Below are 21626 nucleotides of genomic sequence, written 5' to 3' on the forward strand. Positions count from 1 at the left end.
TTATGAACAAATTAGCTGATCCTAATCTAGTTGACATTGGGAAACCATCCAGGATATAAGATGACTTTTTATTGGAACTGAAACAACTGCTTCCTTGGCTCTGATTACATCCTTCCTCACCACAGAGTGCTTGGTATGGGTAGCAGAGAGACGTCTTATTTCTTGTCTTACGCATCCTGCCTGTGCATCAGTACAAAGGGTTTGGGGAAGGGGATAAGGAAAACCTCTTTGCTGAAGGCAGCCCGGAGAGGAAAGCCTACAGTAGGCTGATGTAGATGTGAGAATGCTAAAGGGTTGCTAGAAGGCAAAGCTAGAGCTGGGCCATTCCACCATACTCCATCAGGCAGGATTTTGTCGTGATCTTTCTGAAATGGGGCCTTTCCTTTCCCATCTACTTGGAATAATTATGTGCTCATATTTTGTCCTCCTTGAACCTGTTGGAATCAAGCCCCTGACAACAAATGCATAGAAGATAACTTCTGATGTGAAAGACTTCTGTTGTTGAGTTATGTGGGTGAGCTGTGCCAGTTTTCAGTTGTCATGGGAAATCTCTTGGTGCGCATATGATGTGCTTAAATGTGGTGCTTGGGAGAGCTCTTCAGAAGTCTGTTCTTCATGTTTTGTTCCAGTTCCAGCAGGCTGGTCCACCAGCTCAGCTTTCTGGTTGAAGAATGAACAATTTGTTACTTTGAATACCTTTGGGTTATAGATTAAAAGTGAGGTTTGGCTAAGTATCAGTGGATGGTTGCTGGATGCTGGGGAACTAAAAGGCCACAACCAGAGGGAAGAGAAGGAATCTCACGTCTTCTGTTCAGAAACAAAGACAGAGAAAAAAGAAAACCCTTGAAAGGGGAAAATTAAGAGTTACAGCAACCACATATTAGAGCTAATTGCCCGGACACTTTACGAAATTTGATTTCAGTGTGGGGGGAACTTAATTTGCTCTTGGCAACAGGGTGGAATGCTTAATTTAACTTAACAAAAATACGTTTTTGAAAGAGGAAACAAGACTGACAGAATTTTGGCATGTCAACAAAAGGCAAGAATACAAAAAGAAAAGGATTAGTGAAAATGAAGATCAAGAAAGGATCAAAAATATATTGGCTAGAGTCCAGGAAACATTTGTTACATTTTATAAGCGACGCTATTCTTCCCAAGTGTGTAGAACAGAGGAACTAGCTGATCTTTACCTAAAGCAATATTGGCCACCCTGTGTGCTAATGAACAGATGTCCCCATAGGAATCAGAAAAGCATTGATCTCTGTACTGTAACTGAAATGGCATAAACTGCCAGGTCCACATGTATTAAAAATAAATGGCAAATTCAGTAAGGACTTGCACAATTATATTGATTTATAAGTAAACAATGATGCCTAATACATTAAATATGACACAATAAACTGGTTTTACATTTAGTAAAAGCTTTTCTTGTCTTCTGTTTCTTACAACATAAGGACTTGAGCCACTCCATAAAATGACCAGCGGGCAGGCTTAAGAGAAGGAGAGTATTTGTTCCATGTGATGCCCAAGTGTATTGTGGCAAAACCAGTGCCATAGGATAGCAAGAAGGCCAAAACATAGATTAATTAAAAAAGATTGGTCAGATCAACATAGGATGGGTCCCTCAGGAAGTTTCAGATTGAGAGACCCCTAAACTGATGATTATTGACTGCTGATACATACCAGCATCACTCAGTATTTGGCCTTGTTCTTTATATCTTCCCCTTAGCATTTTTGCTAGTGGCCAATGCAGATGTTGAATACTGAGCCAGATCAGTCTTAGGTCTGACCCAGTATGAGTATTTTTACAGTCTACTCTTGCATTCCTTTGACCTGATTGTATTTCTGCCATATTTCTCTAACAAACAACCTAGGAAAAATTTACTCGTAGCTGCGATTCCCAGCTGAGACTTGGTAACTAAATATACAAGCATCCCTTTACGAAGTCAAACACATTAGTTCAAACCAGGCTCAGAGTGGTTTAGTAGTAGTTAGCCTCTTTGATATTGCACTGAAATGGACTAGGAGTGTTCACATGGTCAGCAATGATACGAGCAATGAATAAACCAAGACCAACTTTCGTTTTCCATGTGGTTGCAATCACTGATGTATGCCTTGGAGTAAAACAAAAATTCAGAGCAGAATTACTGTAAGAATTATCTTGCTATTGGTGTTTCCCATCCAAAATTTTCATATTACCTATGTGTAATAAGATGCAGAATGAATAGACTGAAGAAATTCTTCCTGCAGTCTAAACTAGGAAGTGTATCATTTATTTTATTCAAATAATTTGTCTGCAAAGCAGATTAAACTTGAATGACTTTCCAAAACTATTCAAAGCTATTCCAAAACTGTATAATGTCAATTTTCAAAAGTGTTACCTGCAAAATTTGTCTGGATACCTTGAGACTGCTGGGACATTTTTTTTTTACCATGCCTAAATTCAGATCAAGTGAGGAAAGAAAAGGTTTAGGACAGAAGACTGTGGGAACTGTCAAGAGGACTAGTAATTATAGAGCTGAGTCTGTCACTGCTAAACTCTGTCCACATGGGCAATGCTGAATGTATCAAATTACTTTGATTTAGCTAGACTCAAACAACCCACAACTGTCTCTTTCTGACATGGAAAATCATTTTTTTTTTCAGTTTATATTATGTCATTTGGAAAGGGATTCATGCTTGACTGGGGGGAACGTTCTCATACCTGACAGAACGTCCACTGAGCTATTTTTATCTGAGCAATGATATTGGTGTAAGCAAGTGACTAAACATTCCTGCATAAGTAAGACACGAGTCACTACTTGGAGGCCATGTTAGCAACCAAGAGACATAATCTGGTGGCATTCCAGTGGTCTGCTAGCATGAGCTCTGTTCCCTTGGTCCAGTGCCTGGGAGATCACCACCACCACCACCAGAATTACAAGTAATTTACAGTCTGTGATGGAGCAGTCAAGATCTTGATGCTCCGCACTAGAAATGGCCTTCCAAGATACGAGGAGCAAGAAATGTAAGCAATCTTAACCTACTATAGCACACTAATATGACTGTTTAGAGGCTTAAAAAGAAGAAAACTAAATTGCAAGCTTTTGATATGAAAAGTTGCCCAAGACATTTGCTTGGGAAAAAAAAAAAAGTTTTTGGAAACAACTAGAGATTGTTATCGGAGTTTTAAAAAATGGCAGTGAATCATCAGAAGTCACTTGCAGTGACTCACACTGTGGTCAGAGTTTTCATATGTTAAGCAGGTATTTTTCTCAAAGAATACCTTCTGGTGTTTCTTTTTTATTATCAGTTATTCAGGATATTACTTTGTATTTAGTCTTCTGCAGCAGTCCATACTATGAACACATACGGTTCAGTCTGTCAGACCAGGTAATTGTGCAATGCTATGTTCTGTACCCCTTTCAGTTCAGCTATTACAAGCTTTGAATAGTCAAAACAGAGAGAGCTGAACTCACCTTTGGATTACAGTGTTTTGAGAGAGAAATCTATATGTAAGTAGCCAAGAAGCACTCTCTTGCTTATTGCTGTAGCATGGGTTGTGTGGGCTTCTTCCCTTCCCAGGCCCTGAGTGCAGCTTCTCTGCCTCACGCAACCTGGACCTAATCCAGTGCCCACTGAAGCCCACTCATGTTTGACTTCACTGAGCTTTGGATCTGGATTCTCATGTAGAGTGTAGCAGCAATATTGTTCGTTGACATTACCGCCTATAACATTGCCAGGATGATTTTAGCAGTCTGCTGGAGCAATGCTCAAAACACTTTTAAGTAGAAGGATGCAGTTGTGCTCCAGACTTCCTTCTTAGCTCCTGCCTTATTAACCACCCGTGCAATGGCAGTTCTTTGGGGTTCAACAGCAGATAGGTGGGTAGGATTTCATTTTCCTGTAATGCATGATTTAGTGTGGTACCATGCTACTTCCTTCAGGATATAAGCCTAAAATCACTCCACCCCATTTTCAATAACACCTGTTAATTATTCGGTAGAATTTTTTAGTTTGACTGTACTCAGTCTCTGGGGAAGAGCCTTGCTGCTGATTTTAAAGATGATTTTCCATTTGGCTTGTTTTTTAATTTTCTTTTCTGTATTGTCCGTGGCATGCTTATCTTTGGGATTTTTCATTATTTTAAGTATTAATTAGTGTAGAACTTTACCTAATAAATATGATCTATCAGTGTTATTCCTTATAGCTGCAGTCACATCTGGAAGATGTGAACATATACAATAAAAGGGCCAGAGAGTTTCTCTGAACATTGCTTTAGAAATTAAAATACAAAAAAAAAAGCATTTTTAAAGTTGCTGTAGATATTTTTAAAGAAATTCATTATTGGTTAGTTTTAAGGTAATGACTTCATTCTAGATTAATTCATTGCTCGTTTGTTGATCTGGGGAGAAATATCCTTCACCAGTACAATATAGTCTTTCAAATAGAGGGCCTGATCCTTTATGCAGGTTCAATTTAAAATCAATAAGATTAGGGCTGTAATGCAGTTTTGTCAGTAGTTGCCTCCACACTTCTCCTTCCTGGCATTCCTGGAGTGAAATCCAAGGGTTTGCCACAGGTGGAATAAGCATGTCTTGGGGAACAGCTCCGGGGGGACCACAGCATCTCTGCTGGGTAGAGCAGGAGCACGGGCTAATCTGCAGAAGTGACCAAGCTGAGTCCCCACTGCCCTTGTTAGTGCTAATCTCATTTACAGACAGTTTTGCCCTTTTGTCCGACTCACCAAGGCTTGCACAGAGTGGCATGCGGCTGGACGTGAGGAAGCAGTCATTTTGATTCTCCTCTTCTGGCATATTAGAATAAAGCTGTGGAGGCACGTATGAAACAGTGTGGTCTACGGATGTGTTATCTCTTTTCTGTTGTTTGACAGACTTTTGATCCCCTGCTGACTCATAAAAAAAAGAGTTGGCAGAGAAGCCGCGATGGATCGTGTGCCCCACTGGTGATAGCAAGGAAAAAACAATGTCTTGGACTGAAAGTTTGTTTCAGCCTTTGTTTCAGAAGATAGCTTTCATTATCAGTCTTTGCTTTGAAACATACAGTCTTACAATTAATGCTGTTCAATTTTGGTCTTGTACTAATTTTGAAAGTACTTTGGTAAATATATATATACACAACATATTAAAATACCTCTGGGACACTTGTTCCTTTTTAATTGAACTTGAGATTTTTGTCAGTAGTCTGGAGAAAATTGATAATCCTAATCAAACTGAAATGATAATCAAATTTTCTGGGTGCCTATATTACAATTGTATTTGTATATGCAAGTAAGCATTTGAATGTTTAGAATTTAGAATGCATAAACATATCAACATATTCCTTAGCTATTTTGTACACATATTTAATTGCATTTAAAGATGCATTTGGGGTACTTCTTCATGCATATGCTTATTGAATAGCCTACTGCATGCTGAATATTTCTGACTGCTGAGAGGTTTTGTATGTGTAATTAATAGGTGGTTCCATAAGCAAAGGAATTGCTGGCTTTTTACAGATTTGGATCCTTCATCCCTTAACCATTTCCACCACCTGCTCAACAATAATTCCTTCAACACCTCCAGTGTGAAGGAGATGTTGATATCGTGGCTGACCTGGAATATTGATGTGCTTGGTGGCCAGCCACTATGTGTAGGTTCGTTGGCCAACGAGGCAAATATTTTTTGTAACTGCTGAGTTCACTTTCCTTTTGCTCTACTGCAGTATTAATGTGGGATGGTATTCCACCTAGGAGTTGAATTCCAAGAAACACTTAGGGTCATAATCATTGAGATGCTTGCCACACTTTGAAATTTCTAGAAACTGGCCAGTGAAATAAGAAGGTATGGGGCAGGAGGCATACGAAGGAAGAGATAGATAGACCTCTGGACAGATAGCACAATCAAATCCTCATTTCCTTAGGAAATCAAGCTGAAAAATAAAGAGAAAATTTATGACATTTGACTTACAGTATCTACCCTAACTTTTCAGCAACTTCAGGACTGAGTTTGCCCCAGACCATATGGTTGCCCTGGAACCCACGTCCTGAAACTAAGTTTTCACTGAAAAAGCAACAACAAAAACAACAAAGTGTTGTGTGGCTTTACCGTTGCAAGTAAACCTTCCAAATAAAGAACAGTAAATAAAGTTTTTTTCTACTTAGTCCTAGAGAAAGTCTGATGTAACAGAGTAGGGAAATCTTACAACCACATGAAGATATGGGCTATAAATACATTGTTCTCGCATAGCGTTTCCTCTGGTATAGCCAGAATGACCTATAATTCTCTTGGCTTGGGTTCTTTTTACCTTGAAAATAACTTTCAAAACTTTTGGTGCTTTTGTATCTCCTTGGCCTAACTTTAGTATTTCTTTTCTTTCTTTTCTTTCTTGCTTCTAGTATTCAAGGTCTCTTAGCACCTGTTGACTGTCTCATTTCCCACACTTTGTGTCATCATGTGATAACACCAGCTGAAGGGCTTCTTCTAAAACAATAACCACAAAGGCAGACTGTGGTTTTGAGAAAAGCACATCTTGCAGAGGGTGACATCCAACACCATTGTGATGCCACCTGCATCTATGTTTGAAGTAGTCTCAAAAGTAACGTGAATCATGTCTGACTTTGTATGAGTATCAGAGGTCCAGTGTAGGACCTTGAAAAGAGAATTAGCTGGCTTTAAAGAAGTTAGTTACTAGCTAGCAAAAAGGAACACATTTTAAGCACTGAAGTCAATTACCTTCATTAAGGTAATTTGAGGCCCTAGCCACATCCTCACATGTCATGACCCCTACTCCTTAGCTCTTTCCCAAAAACTGCAGCCCCAAACTCTGTACCACATTCCCATCCTACCTTGGAAGCCCAATAGCAGCTGTATCCACAGAAAGTCTTTTTGCTTGGAGTCGCCCCTCATTCAAGTACTGTGGACATCTTCTCTCCTAAGGCCTCATTTCCTGCCGTCAGACATATTGAGTGAAGAAGGAAGTGACATCTCCTGCCTATCGGATAAGAAAACTCACCACCTTCATGACAGAATTATGATTGGGCAGCAACAGTCAAGAACTCCCTCCTTCCTCCTCAAACAGCCAGATAAAACTAGGATGGTATCAGTAGGTGTCTCTCAACATTCAAGGACCTCAGCTTGAAGGGCTGGGTCTTCTCACATCATTACTTTTTACTAGAGGATATGATGCCTTTTGAAAGAAAGGTACTGCCAAAAAGATCCCCAAACCATGACAAATACTGACAAAATGCAAAAGATGCTCGGATGACTAAATACAAGTTTCATATAGTTTCTGTTATCCCCCCACCATGAATGGGAACAACGGATGGTCCCTTCTGCCCACCTGAATCTGTGGAGAAATTTCAATGCCATAAAAATTAACACTATACTCAAATTCATACTGAAAGGTCATCCACATAGTAAATCTTGATTTCCACCCCTCACAGTCCAGAAATAAGGTTGATTTTAAGACAGCTTCAGAAGACAACTGTATAGAGTTGTGACTGGTTTGTCTCCTTCAGAATCATTAATCTTCCTGTAAATGCTCAGGATTTTGAATTCTCAAAATGCTGCTTTGTCATCTTATTACATTTACCATGATCGTAGAGAAACCACGTACAGGTAAGTTTAATTCGCATAAAGATGATAGCTGCCTCAAGGTTAAAGGCAGTTCCATTATTACTGAATGTGGGAGCTAAGTAGAAAATCAGCAGGAACCTGTGTGTGGGTCATAAATGAACATAAAGTATTGTCTTCCAGCTCCCACTGGTGTTACCAGGAAAAGCCTCACAGTCTTCACTGGCTGATGAAGGAAGCATAATGAAGTGCAGTATTTCTAGTTAAAACAAATCACACACATTATTCTACATAGGTTACTTTTTGCCTTTTGCACACAGACCAGAGGTTTCATTCATCTTTTTGTAAATGTTTTCTTGCTTTTGTAGAGATCACTGTTTCATTTTGTGAATTTTTGAGGGGAGATGTTTTGATTTTTCAGAATCAGGTGGGTTGTGAGAGCCGAGATGGAAATACTGCAATCACCTCATTTTTGTTTTCTTAGTGGGAGGCCCACAGGGAAGAGCAAAAACAAGTTTCCTCAGCCCAGACAAGTTTAGCAAGATAGTGTGAGGTGAGGGCTGAAACATATTCTCTGATCATCTGCAGGCCATGTATTTGATGAGCATAGAGCTCTTATTGTTGATGGTGTACAAATCCCCAGGAATTGTCAAACTAAAATTGCATAACCAACCACTCGGTGCTCAGTAGAACAGATTTCCACTAATGAATGGGGACACTCTTTGAGAAATATTGTTACGTGAATTCTCACGTCCATGAATCAAACAATGAAAAAAAAAGTTTCTTGCATATAGCTAATTTTTTCTTGATTGATGGTGGCTTTGCTATAACCCTTTATCAGAAGGGACTGTCATAAGTCATGATTGCACCGTTAAAACGATGGTCTTACACAGCTGCTTGCAGATCACCCATGTCTTTCCCCCTACCCCAGACAGACAGACCCCTGAAGGCCAGCATCTGACCCTTGCTTCTCCCCGTGATCTGGTCTGACTCTCTTGCCAGTGAGTCACGGCAACATCGTCGTTCTACCTCCAACCACCTTGCCACTTGAAAGGCTGAGTGCTGGCTTCACTTCCCCGTTTTCTGGGCTAAGTTCAGTTCACGAGAGGCTGCTGAACTGCAAACAGATAACATGGAGCTGGGGCTCACCGCAGTCGTTAAGGGCGAAGCCAAGGTCACTGACAAACAGCAGGAAATCATCAGCTGCAGGTACAAACTCCGTCAATATAAAAGCTCTGCAACATTTGGGAATGTACCTCTAGCTGGTTATATTCACAGAGGACAGACGGACAGATGGATGGACGGAGGGATGGATGGATGGATGGATGGATGTACGCGTTTCCCAGAATGAGCACGGCAGTCTGGCTTCCCTTGCCGCTCATGCTTTCCCAGCCCCTGCAGAGGACCCCTAACTCCTACCAGCACAAAGCCTAATAAAGAGTAATTATAAGCTAATATTTGCACACTCTGACAACTGAGATCCACATTTTGAAGCACATGCTTACTTTCCTCCACTCACCCGCTGAGCTGTGGTTATACAAGTCTCTCTGTAATTTGTTTTTCGTTAGACATTCATCCCTCAAGTTACGAAGGGAAACAGTAAATAGTAAACAACTACACATGTACTGCATAGAACTGGCAGAAATGATTGAGTTTTAAGCAATGATTTAATCAGTTGTCTTTTAAAAGGCAATTATTTAAAGATTTGGAATCTTTATTATTACATATGTCCCTTTTCCTTGAAGATTCAGTCATGGAGAAAATGGGTATAGAAGAATCCATTATTCCCTCCTTCCCTGGGGCTGCAATTATAATGTTAGGCCAGATAGTACCTATTACCTGCCTGCTTCCTGTTATTTTTGGAATGATCTTAAACAGGGTGAAAGTGCTTATTCAGGGTGTGGGAATAGGAAGGTTTTATTTCACCTCTCCAAATATAAACTCGGTATTGAGCCAGTATTTTACATGACAAGCTAAGGACCGAAATCCATTGAATTTTATGTGAATCCTACAATAATGTCAAATAAATTTGGAAGAGACCCTGAAATAACAAGAATACACATCCTGTGGGGATCTGGAGGAGATGTTGCATTATCTTTCTCAGCAAATGCTGTACACCATGTGGCAGTGCTTACAAACAGCACTTTTTTCACTTTTTTATCCTCACAAAGTATTTACTGTTCACACAGTTAAGTGTGTTAGGTCTGTATTAGGCTCAGACTATAAATAATCACATTGCTTATAACTTGAACAGATTGTTCGTTTGAGCATTCTCATGGAATAAAACTTGTTACATCAAAGCGACACGTTCATCCATTCACCAGATAAAACAGTGTAACTTTCTCCTCAACCTTGCTGATGCAAAGAAATCACATTTAAACTATATTGAAAATCTGTGTTTTACTTTTTGCTACTGTTATAAAGCACTGTAAGAGACAACTTTAACTTCCAATCAGAGAGACAGGACAGCATAAAGACTAGCAATCTGGGTAAAACTGAATGTAGACCTAGTTTTACAGATTTTGCCCTTACTGAAGGAAATATATGCAACCATTTTGACTTCCCTCAATTATTTTTTTCCTTTCTTCATGTATACATCTTTCTCCTGGCTACATTTTTGCCCTCCGTTCTCATTTGTTTGATTTTTTCCCTGGTTATTTTCAACAGAAAAACATCCCAAAAATATTTCAAGAGCTCATTTTGTGCCTTGGAACCTCAAAACCAGTGTGACTAATTAAGGTTTCTTTATCTTACATTAGTAAGTAATACAGTTTTCTACTATTTCACATATAGCTTGGGATTCCTCTCAGAAGCATTGCATGATGTAAAAGACAGGAAAATCAGTTGCTCTGGGTCTATATCTGAAGAGAATTTTCTTTAAAAAGATATGGTAGTTGCATCTAGGTTATGAACTGGAAATTTTAAATCCTGCAAATTTAATGTGCAGCCACATTAAAGGTGTCTGCAGAGTCAAGAAGTGATTCACATTTGAACAACGTTAATTTATTTCAGGAGCCTCCAGAAGTCGTATAGTTCGTACAAATGCAAAACTGCTGTAAGATTACAACAGGACTTTTGATAGATTGACAGTCTTTTTGGTTGGTCATAAATATATATGTGTTTATATTCATCTTTGAGATACCAGTGTTTTACTGCTATTACTCTTGTGTGCCAGTCCTGGAGAAGAACCATGCTGTACTCAGTAGGGTAAAAATACAGACAAAATAAAGATGATCCTTTTTCTAAGGAGCTTGTAACCTGAGAGGAGCATTTTTTCTGGTTGAGGAATAGTTACCTTTCAACATACAGGAAGTTTTTTTAAAAAAAATTCAAATCAATGGATCACAAACAATCTCTTTTCCCTCTTCTTTTTGAGAGGTGATCATTTTTCTTGATATGCACTCAAAGATAATGTGTCAAGTCTGCTTTAAAATACTGGAAAGCGTCATGTCTTTATTCCAAGGTGAAGGAAGTCTCATACAAGCACACAGCATTTGCTAAGCCCCTATATTTTTGTAAACTGGCAGGCTCCCTCACCAGCCAGGGAAAAAAATCCGGTACCACACCCACGTCTCTTTAAGGCCCTTCCCTCAGGCACATTTTATTATCTGAAATGCAAACTTTACCAAGCAGCACAACACAAGGTTATTTCCCCTGACTAAAGCTACCCCCAAGGGCCCCTACAACAGATCCAGCTGGGTTTCTTGGTCCTTAGCGGGACTCACTTGATGCCTTCCCTTTTGGACAAATAATGGCTCAGGACCGGCTGGTTCCAGTGTTCCTCTCCCACCTCCTCAGACTCAAAGGGGCAGCCTTGGTTATTCGCCTCCTCTTTGCTATGTTTCACTTTTTTTTTTTTTACTCAATCTTGTGTTTTCACAGATAACATCCATTGACTTTTTCTCACTGCCTGAGAACATAGATAAGAAATTTTCTATACCTATTATTATCTTTTGTTGCTCAGCTCATGGTTCCTCTAGCAGTAATAGGGTGTCTCTCTCAAATAATTTACTCCACTGGAACTCAATGTACAATTTTGCTGTTTTGTTCTACCAAAATCCTCTCCTTTATATGTTTTGTTGGTCTGGTTAGTGTCAAATTAATTTATGAAAGCAAATGCAATTATCTCTATTGACTTTCACGAGGTTTGGACCAGGCCCCAGATGAATTGCTATAAAAAGGTGACCAGAATCCTTTAGTTGGAGAATATTAGTAGCATTCTGCTGTAGCATTTATTGAGAATGAAATGTGGATTTCCACATGAGCACAGCTGAACTAAAATGAAGTAGGAACATTTTTTGTTTCTATTGCAAATAATGCTCTTACTGATCCTGCTTGTAACATTTCCAATCATTCTAAACTTTCTTTTAACAAAGTTAAGTGACCAATACAGAGTCCTGGCATTGCATCATAGCTGTAAATTATGATCTCAAATTTATGAAATCCAGCAAAGCACTGATACATCTATCTAATGTTTTGCAGAATAAAGTTTCTGAATGGCAAGTAGATACTAAAATTTATTGCTATGGCATTAAATGCATTCCTGATTAAATTTCCTTGAAGTCACTTTTACGTGCCTTGCCTAATAAATTATACTGACTTAATTCATCCACTCTTAATACTGCTGAGTATCATTTATTAAACACTGAATAGAAGTTAATTTTGTTAACTCCTCAATATACTACCATCAACTTAAGTAATGTGGATAGACTGTGGCTATTTCTATTAAATACTTAAGACTCCAGGAATAGTTTCTGCCAAATAAAACAAGCTGTTCCACAAACAGCGAAGGGATGAAACCTGGATTCTTCTGCACTGTATCTGTTGTCCCCCAATTACCCTTCACAGCAGTAACCAGAGCTGTCTCTATATCTCTGTGACCCCATCATTGGGCCCATCCTATGGCCAATGTGAAACTCTGCATACATGCAGAACATGTAACAGTTCAATTTTAGGTGTTTTTTCCATCTGAGGGAGCACTAATTTGAGTCCCTCTCTTGTATCTCGCCACTGAATTTTACGAAGATTGAAGGAATATGTGATAACTGTTTTTTTATAAGCCTTGCTTCTATAGAAGTTTGCGAAAAACCCCACCCAGATTACTGATGTAGAAGGAAAATGAACTTAATTCTTGATTTCCATGAGTGCAGAGCAAAGAGAGACTTTGTTGCTGCAGGGATCTGCTCCATTCAAAGATGATGTAGTTGTTATTGTAAGTCAGATGTGTTAGCCTCTTCAGAGGTTGTCTGCAGGAATGACTGGTGCAAGGTACACCTCATTCAGTATGAAGTCTTGTGGGAAATTATTTTATCCATAGCAGAGGGACAGAAAGAACCATTTCTTGCCATTGTGTCCATGCACGATTTGGGAAAAATGACTTTAATGCTAACCAAATTTGGCTTACACTGTGAAATTGTTGTGTCTTTCAGAGAATTCATTGCATGGATACAACCATAAAAAACACACGTGGACTTCAAAGGAAAGATGGAAGTTCACCACACCTCCAATGAGCAACAAAATTACATAAAGCAATTATAACTTTAAGCATATTAAGCAAAATTTTATGTAGTTAACCTGCCCTCAGAGATAGCTTAGAAAGAGAGAGAATAATCTTTTCAGAAGGGGATACTTTGGAGGTAGCATAATGTTTAAATAGAACAGCTACATCAGTTAAGCTTTTGACACTAGTATTAAAATATTGATTCATAAGGCCTAAGCCATGTTTGTTTTTATAAACAGTGCGGATACAAAAATTGGGGAGATGAGTAAGATATCTCCAGTTAAACTGAAATCCTGCCATTGCCCACAAGGTAGCTGCTGCAGCACCCTAAGACCAAAAGCTGACGTGTTCTTTTTTGTAATATACGGTGTACAAACTAGGGAACTTTGGACTGGTGCTGTTTTGTTTTTTTTAATTGGTGTTTCTCCTTTACACTTTGTGGCTAATGGTTTCCTATTATCAAGGTCTTGCATATTTTCAGCACCCACCCAACTCTGTGGTATTATATGCATTTTTTAAAGGTCTGAGTGACAAGTACATTGATATAAGTGAATCATCATTTTGCAGGCATAAAATTTTATCAGATTGGTTTTCAAGTAGATTTATACATTTAAGACAGTGCATCTGCCATACAAGATTAGCTCATGGAAGATAGGACATTTGTTCTTATAGCAAGTGATAGAATTTTATACTTCAAACGTGAAGAAAACTAGATAGTAAATGAGCATCTTGTTAAGTAGTTCCTGGTTATCAGATAAAGTAAACAAAACTGAACTAAAAGGATATTATTGTGCAAGATTAGGCCAAGTTTCCATTCCCTGGTAGTGTCACTGCTTTATGCTCCAGGACTACATTTGACTCTAGGATACACAAAATATAACCAGATGACAAAGCCAGAAAAGCAAAATAAAAGAACATCTGATGTGCATTATTTCCTGTGATTGCAGGATGAATTAGCAGTACCTGCTATGGGATTCTTCAGTCTGCAGTACATGAGAATTGATTGAGAGATAAAGAGGGACTTGATAATTTCATGAAGAATTACGCCTTTAAAGTGAAAATTTTTTGGGAAGAAAACAAAGCCATTAGTCAAAGACGAAAGTATAGTATCAGTCTGAATGACACCACATTTTTTATTCATGTAACGATGCCCCCTGTCACACTTAATAACACCACAGATCTCTTTTCAGCCTGACATATCCCAATTTTATAGGTTCAGTTCTGAGTCTCATGTGCAAATGAATGCGATTCAGGAAAACCCTGCAGGTAGCAGATTTCCAGGAGAGGTGAGTATAGAGGGTGTCCCTGACTCAGTGGCCATGCCATCCCTGCCATTAGGATGCCTGTAGTTTCCCTCTTCTGCATCACATAAAGGTAACCGAATCTCAGGCTGCCTACCGACGCCGGACAGCTGCACAGCCTTGCAATATGGACGCATGGCAATGGCCCATGCTCCATGGTACGGAGGGCAGCAGACTGTGCGCACTGCCAGTAAGGCTGTACTCGAAATGAGCCTAATGAAAACTGTGTCGCTGTTTTGCTATTGCAGCTATATTTTGTCTTCTGAGGTGTAGACAGATAAAAATCCAAGATTTTGCAGAAAGAAAAGTTACTAGAACAGCAAGAGATTTCAGATGTCAGGGATGTTGAATGGATGGGAAACAAGGTTTAGTCTTCCAGAAGGTCACTGACTTTAGAATTTCACTCAATTTGTTGTAATTCAGTTCAGACATGAGTTTCTAAGCAGGTTGCTGGCTTCTTGATAGGGCTATGAGAAATACTTTTGTGACAGATGAGAAAGCCTCTAGGTGAAGTTATTCTCAGTAGATGTCTGCCAAGAAAATTAACTAGCCATAAGTTCTGCCCACATGTTCTGGAAGGTGGCATGTGGCAAGATTTCTGATTTGTGGAAGAAAAAGCTTAGAGCTGCTGCCAAGGGTTAAGGTAACCTGGGATTACTCAGAAGTGAGATGTGGGATTTCTCCAGAAGAGAAGTTACAGTCCCTCTGACTTCACATACGACCTTCCTCTGCTCCCTCAGTCACTCAAGATTTCTCCTTCAGGATACCCCACGACTTGCCCAGACCCCATGTGTGAGTCTGCACTTCAAACAAAATGGATACTTATTCACTGAGTTTGCCACAGCCTCAATTCATACATGAATATCAAATGGTAATTTCTCTGGATGTCTTCTGGAAGTCTGAATTTATTCTTCTGCTGGAAGTCTTTGTTGTGTTTTCCATGTGTTAGGCAATTTCCCTCCCACCCCTCTCTAGGACAGCTTTTTTTTTTTTGGTCAGTAACCAGAAAGGGCAAAAAATAAGTCTCTGAGAGACTAGCATATGGAGTTTTCTTGACAACATATTCAGTCCATTCTGCCCAGCATATATAGTTGGGTTTGCCAAAGGCAAGTCCCAAAAATTTAAAAGTGCAGAACACAGAAAACAAAATCAGAGTAATTCTAAGGCAGTGCTTAGAATTTAACAAGCTCAACAAACCAACTATAATTATGCCTCCCACAAGCATACATGTGTCAGCATTTGTTTTTAATTTAAGGTCTATATGAAGGGATCAGTAGTGGAATCTCCCAGTCAGATTTGTATCATGAATTACTTTATCCAGGAAAGTGAGGGACTTTTCAAACGGTATTCGCCCTGCTTTGATTTGCACCTGTGGACACTTGTGTAATGTTTCTTAAAAGATATTTTCCAGAATCTAAGTTATTTTTTTTCTACTGAGGCAATAGAAAAAGATCCCGCTGGTGTTACTGGAAGCTTGACTGCATCCCTACGTTCAATAAATATAACTCACCACAGAGGTATTGGTGAAGACAGAGTTTGTGGTAGTAGCCAGGATCCATGACAAACTTTTTAAAGTGCTTGCTAAATTGATGTGTACAATCATACACAACAGAATGCTGCCACTACATATGTATATGACTCATTATAATATGCTTTAGCACAGACACGTGCATCATATTCAACCAAGTCATAATGACAGCCTTCTGTTTTGTCTCTTCCTTATGTCTGTAGCTACCATTAATTTATCCTGTCAGTCACCTGAAACAATTAAAAGTAGACTGAATCAATAACATGCAGATTTCCATACCTTGCAAAACTTTTAGATAGATTTTAAATATTTACTGTGATCAAGTTTAAGTATTCTTGTCATCTACACAAGTATCTAAGCTGTTTGAATCCTGCCAAGTTTTTGGCCATGATATTTTCTTCCAGCAGTGAATTTTACAGTCTAATTCTGTGCTGAATGAAAATTGTTTACTTTTATCAGTTTAAAATTTGCCTTCTTTCAATCTCAAGGAATTTCCTCTTTTACTACGACGGAAAAAAACAATAGCTATTTCTGAGCCATTCCCTCGTATATACTTCGGTCATGTCCCATTTTATACATCTCCTTTATAAGACAAATTCTTAATCCTTTTAGTCTTTCTTCATGTAAGAAATTTCCTATGCCCCTGATGATTCTCATCACATATCTCACTCTGTATCAACAATATACGTCACAGACCAACTAGAAGCGAATGCCACTCTCTTGTAATCATATCCTGTTTTTTTATTTGCATTCAGTGGTAAAAACAATTCATCAGGGATTTTCAGTGAGTGCTTCACAGTGGCTATAGCTACCATGCTCTTGGCAACTGTGCTTGAATTTGAACTCCTGCTCTTGCAGCCGTGTGGTTCAAGGCAGTTCCCCTCCTTGCAGAGACTGAACTTCCCTTTCTGGGCTGATGTTTGGATCCCTGCAGATGAGAAGCAGTCTGAGAGCCAGCAGGGAGGCAGCAGGATGACAGGGGAATTTGGGATTGAGCCCAAAGTGTTCTGGGAAGCATAGACATAGCTAAAGTCGCCGAAATACTTTATTTCTTACTGTAACAGTAAGTTTACATACCTGTGAGGAACACAAATGTGGTGGACTTGGCAGTTTTAGGTTTACAGTTGGACTCAATAATCTTAAAGGTCTTTTCCAACATAAATGATTCTATTATTCTATGATCGTTATGTTAAGCCATCCAAATAGGCAACTTTTCCAGATCGAATAGCCATTACATTACCATTTGCCATCAGTTGCCATCTAACTTAGCTAGATCCTGTTGAAATTGTATAAGGTCTTGACTAACATAAATCACTAACTCACATGCGAAACTTGCTGTTCTGCAGACTGATCCATTCTCAAAGAAATAATGAATATATTTAACAAGCTCATTCATACTGTGGAAAATTGGAGACACTTGCTATTTACCATATGTACAAAACGATCATTTATTAATACTCTTTGCTTTCCGACTCCTAAATCAGCTTCTGATCTAGATGGTGTCATTTGAAACAAAACCAGACATGTGTTTATTGGCTGCAGTTCTTCTGATCTAGTCATATCATTTATCAGCTGGAAAAGTGCTCAGTGACATTGATAATACCTATATTTTAAAACTTAACACCCATACTGCATAGTGTGGTATAACATCTGGAATTATGTTGTTTTTTTCCCCAGATGAGGTCTTGCTTAACTTTGGTTTAAAAGGAAACAATACTGAAATAAACGGAATGTTTTTTAACTAAGAACTTTAAAACTACTAAAAAGCTGGGTAACTTCACTTTAAGAAGAAATAACATCATTCGAAAGACTTTCTGCTTAGCTAAAAGAAATTATTAAGTATTTTATTAATTGATTCTTACTGTTAGAAAAAAAATTGGTAGTGCTGGGGCTGGGAGTGCCCAGGAGACTGCTGAAAAAAACAGGATCACCAGCAATGCTGCCACCTGGATTGAGACTGGTGGTCTTATCTCACTTCTTAATGCTCACGCCTTATAGTAATATATAATCTCAGTGGGCAGGAAGGAAATGAATGCTCATAGTGTTTACCAGAAGTGACCTGGTTAGTCATTCCTCGGTCTGAGTTGCTGGAGCCAGACTGACAAGGTTCTCTGATCATAGAATCATAGAATCGTCAGGGTTGGAAAAGACCCTTAAGATCATCGAGTCCCACCATTAACGTATCACTGCCAAGTCCACGACTAAACCATGTCCTCAAGCACCACATCTATCCATTCTTTAAATACCTCCAGGGATGGAGACTCAACCACTTCCCTGGGCAGCCTGTTCCAATGCTTGACCACCCCCTCAGTGAAGAAGTTTTTCCTAATGTCTAACCTAAACCTCCCCTGGCGCAGTTTGAGGCTGTTTCCTCTCGTCCTATCACTCGTTACTAGGGAGAAGAGACCGACCCCCACCTCGCTACAACCTCCTTTCAGGTAGTTGTAGAGAGCAATAAGGTCTCCCCTCAGCCTCCTCTTCTCCAGACTAAACAACCCCAGCTCCCTCAGCCGCTCCTCATAAGACTTGTGCTCTAGACCCTTCACCAACTTCATTGCCCTCCTCTGGACACGCTCCAGCACCTCGATGTCCTTCTTCTAGTGAGGGGCCCAAAACTGAACACAGTACTTGAGGTGTGGCCTCACCAGTGCCGAGTACAGGGGCACTATCACCTCCCTGGTCCTGCTGGCCACGCTATTCCTGATACAAGCCAGGATGCCATTGGCCCTCTTGGCCACCTGAGCACACTGCTGGCTCATGTTCAGGCGGCTGTCAGCCAACACCCCCAGGTCCTTTTCAGCCAGGCAGCTCTCCAGCCACTCCTCCCCAAGCCTGTAGCGTTGCATGGGGTTGTTGTGACCCAAGTGCAGGACCCAGCACTTGGCCTTGTTGAATCTCATGCAGTTGGCCCTGGCCCATCGGTCCAGCCTGTCCAGGTCCCTCTGCAGGGCCTTCCTACCCTCCAGCAGATCGACACTTCCACCCAACTTGGTGTCATCTGCAAACTTACTGAGGGTGCACTCGATCCCCTCATCCAGATCATCAATGAAGATGTTGAACAGGATGGTGCTTTAATTGCTGCTGAAAGAACAATGTTTAGTTATATACTGCTTTGCTATCAGATGAATACCTTTCACGAACCTTGCATTCACTTACAAATAGCATGAACTGAGGTAAAGCTAGGGCTTGAGGACTAAAGATTATTATTTCTTGAGCAGCTTTCCGCAAAACATTTACATAGATCTCAGGAAAGGCAAGGAATGATCACAGTGTATTTATAACTCTTTGAAGATACTGCTATAATATGAAGTAAGTGTGCTTCTGTAGGAAATCGTTGTTCTTTGTTTTTTTTTCCTACTACACTTTAAATGAAGAAAAATAGCGGCCTTCCAAGTTCACTGTTAATGCCGTGGAAAGACTGCATAATGTATCATCTCCTACACTCGGCTTAGATCATCTTTATATTTTTACAACTATTATTTATTTTCTTCTTTTAAATACTACTTTTGAAATCTTAAAAACAATGTTACATTTGACTATCAAGCAAATGAAATGCGGGTCATATCTGTGGAGGCCGCAGTCACTGAAAAGCAAGAGCCATAACATAATAAATGTGGACATAAAATTCAAACATGAAAAAATTATTATTTGATAAGCAGCTGACGATTTGTGTAAAAAGCATGAACAGGAAGGATAAAAGAAACATCTTTGCAATAGGATGCTCAGGTGTGAAATGAGAAATGTCACTACTTGAAAGAAAAAAATGCTGAAGTTACATGGTTAAGATTTACTGGAGTTTTTAACATTTCAAAACGGGATCTAAGTAATTTTGGAGGCTGGAAAGAGTGCCATTTCCAAAGCTGTTGGAGGCAGACTGACAGGACGCTGCGAGGGTTGTAGTGCTACAGCGTCTTAAGTTACTTCACTAAAGGCTCAGATAGCACATGCTGGAATGAGGTTTTGAATTTAGAAGTGTGTCCCCCGGCCTTATAATATTAAATCATAATGTATGATAGCAATTCTTCACTTTTGTATCTTTGACCCGTATCAAGAGATTGGGACAGATAAGGATCAACACAACTTCTGTAAAACCCCTGCTGTAGAGGACATTTGGGTCACTAAAGGTCGATAGGACACCAGCATTAATTAGAAATCTTTGTTTCCAATTCTATTTTAATCTTAGCACCGTATGAAAGATATTATACAGATACTAAGTTTGTGCAGCTGCATGTGCTGTTCTGTACAAATTAGTTAGAAATATGCAAATAACATAAGGAAACAATCTGCACATTTGCATACAATTTGAATATGAACACAAACTTCGGCTTATGTTTAACACACCCTGCCTCTGGCAGCATCCAGGAAGGATGTGGAGTCGCAGATCGTGACAGTTTTGGCGTGTGGGCCAGGAGGAGACAATAGTTAGGTGGCAGTTACAATAACCCAGGTATGTGTGTTTGTAGGGATGCGTGGCTACGCGGTGGGGTATTGGAGGACACCTGGGGCATGCAGGCGGCTGGAGGAGGCTGGATTTCTGGTGTTGTGAAGATTGGATAAAAAGATGGTAAATAAAGTATTAAAGGTCCTGAAGATGGAGACATCTGACTTGAGGAACAGTAATGGGGACCTCTGCCTAGCAGGTCCTGAGCACATAGATGAATGCAGGCATCTGGGGAACAACTGGGCTGGCAGATGTAGAAGCAGAGCTGGAGCTCAGCAGGGAGCACTGGCAGGGCCTGTGAACTGGGATCCCATCTCCCTCTGCCACCGAAGCTTACAGTCTTCTCTGCTTGCCCTTCTCTCTCTGACCCAGCAAGAGGAGTAGCTGCAGGGACGTTCCTTGATTACCTGATCCCTTGGCACTGCAACAGCACTTGCAAGTTGAAACTCGGTTTTAGATGGTGCCTACAGTAACATGCCAATGAAGTCAAATCAAGACCTCCACGGAGCCTAATGCTTTGACATTTTGCTGCTTAACACTGCCAATAGGAATGCTAATTAATACAGTTTGCATCTGCCTACAGCCAGCTCATTTAATCCCGGCCACTAGTCAGTCACTGGATTGTAATGGCCACTGGTCACCAACAACCCAGGGTGACTGGAGCTGTTTCAGATCCAGAATTGAAAAAAACTTGTAGTTAATTTCAAAGCCTTTCAAACTCTGTTCCTGTCGTGGTACACAAATACAGAAACAGTATTTTGAGAGTGTGTTCAAATGTGCATACCCTTCAGCGAACCGAGGCCAACCCCGAATGCTATGTTGTCATCAATGATGTAACTGTTTTGAATAATCTTAAATATGCTTGCTCACATATGTGCACATATGGTTGCAGCAGTTTGTCCATTTTAAGTTTCAGGTGTGAATACTGACGCAGCAATGAGGGTTACACTTCAAATGCCAAGACTGCACCGGACTGCACTGTCAAGACTCCTGGCAGCGCTGGCCGTGGGGTGGTTGGATGCCGGCGCTCTCAGTGCCGCCTGCACCAACGGCGAGGCCGGGGGTGTTTCCCCGTCGGGGGGCACACGTGTGAGCTGTACCGCCGTTACCCCTCGCGGGGCCGGGCCTACCCTGCCCTGCGCAGGACTCAGCACGACGCCACCGGAGGCTGCGCGCGGAGACCTCCCGAAGCGCGGTGGGGCAGCGGCTCTTCCCTCACCGCCCCTGAGGAAGCCGAGGGAGGCCGCAGGGGGCGGTGAAGGCTGCAGGCCCAGCGGCAACCGGCCGGCCCAGCCCCTCAGCC

This window comes from Nipponia nippon, unplaced genomic scaffold (assembly GCF_047370975.1).
Source record: "Nipponia nippon isolate SJK-2023a ecotype South Korea unplaced genomic scaffold, ASM4737097v1 scaffold_4, whole genome shotgun sequence".
NCBI classification, from domain to species: Eukaryota; Metazoa; Chordata; class Aves; order Pelecaniformes; family Threskiornithidae; genus Nipponia; species Nipponia nippon.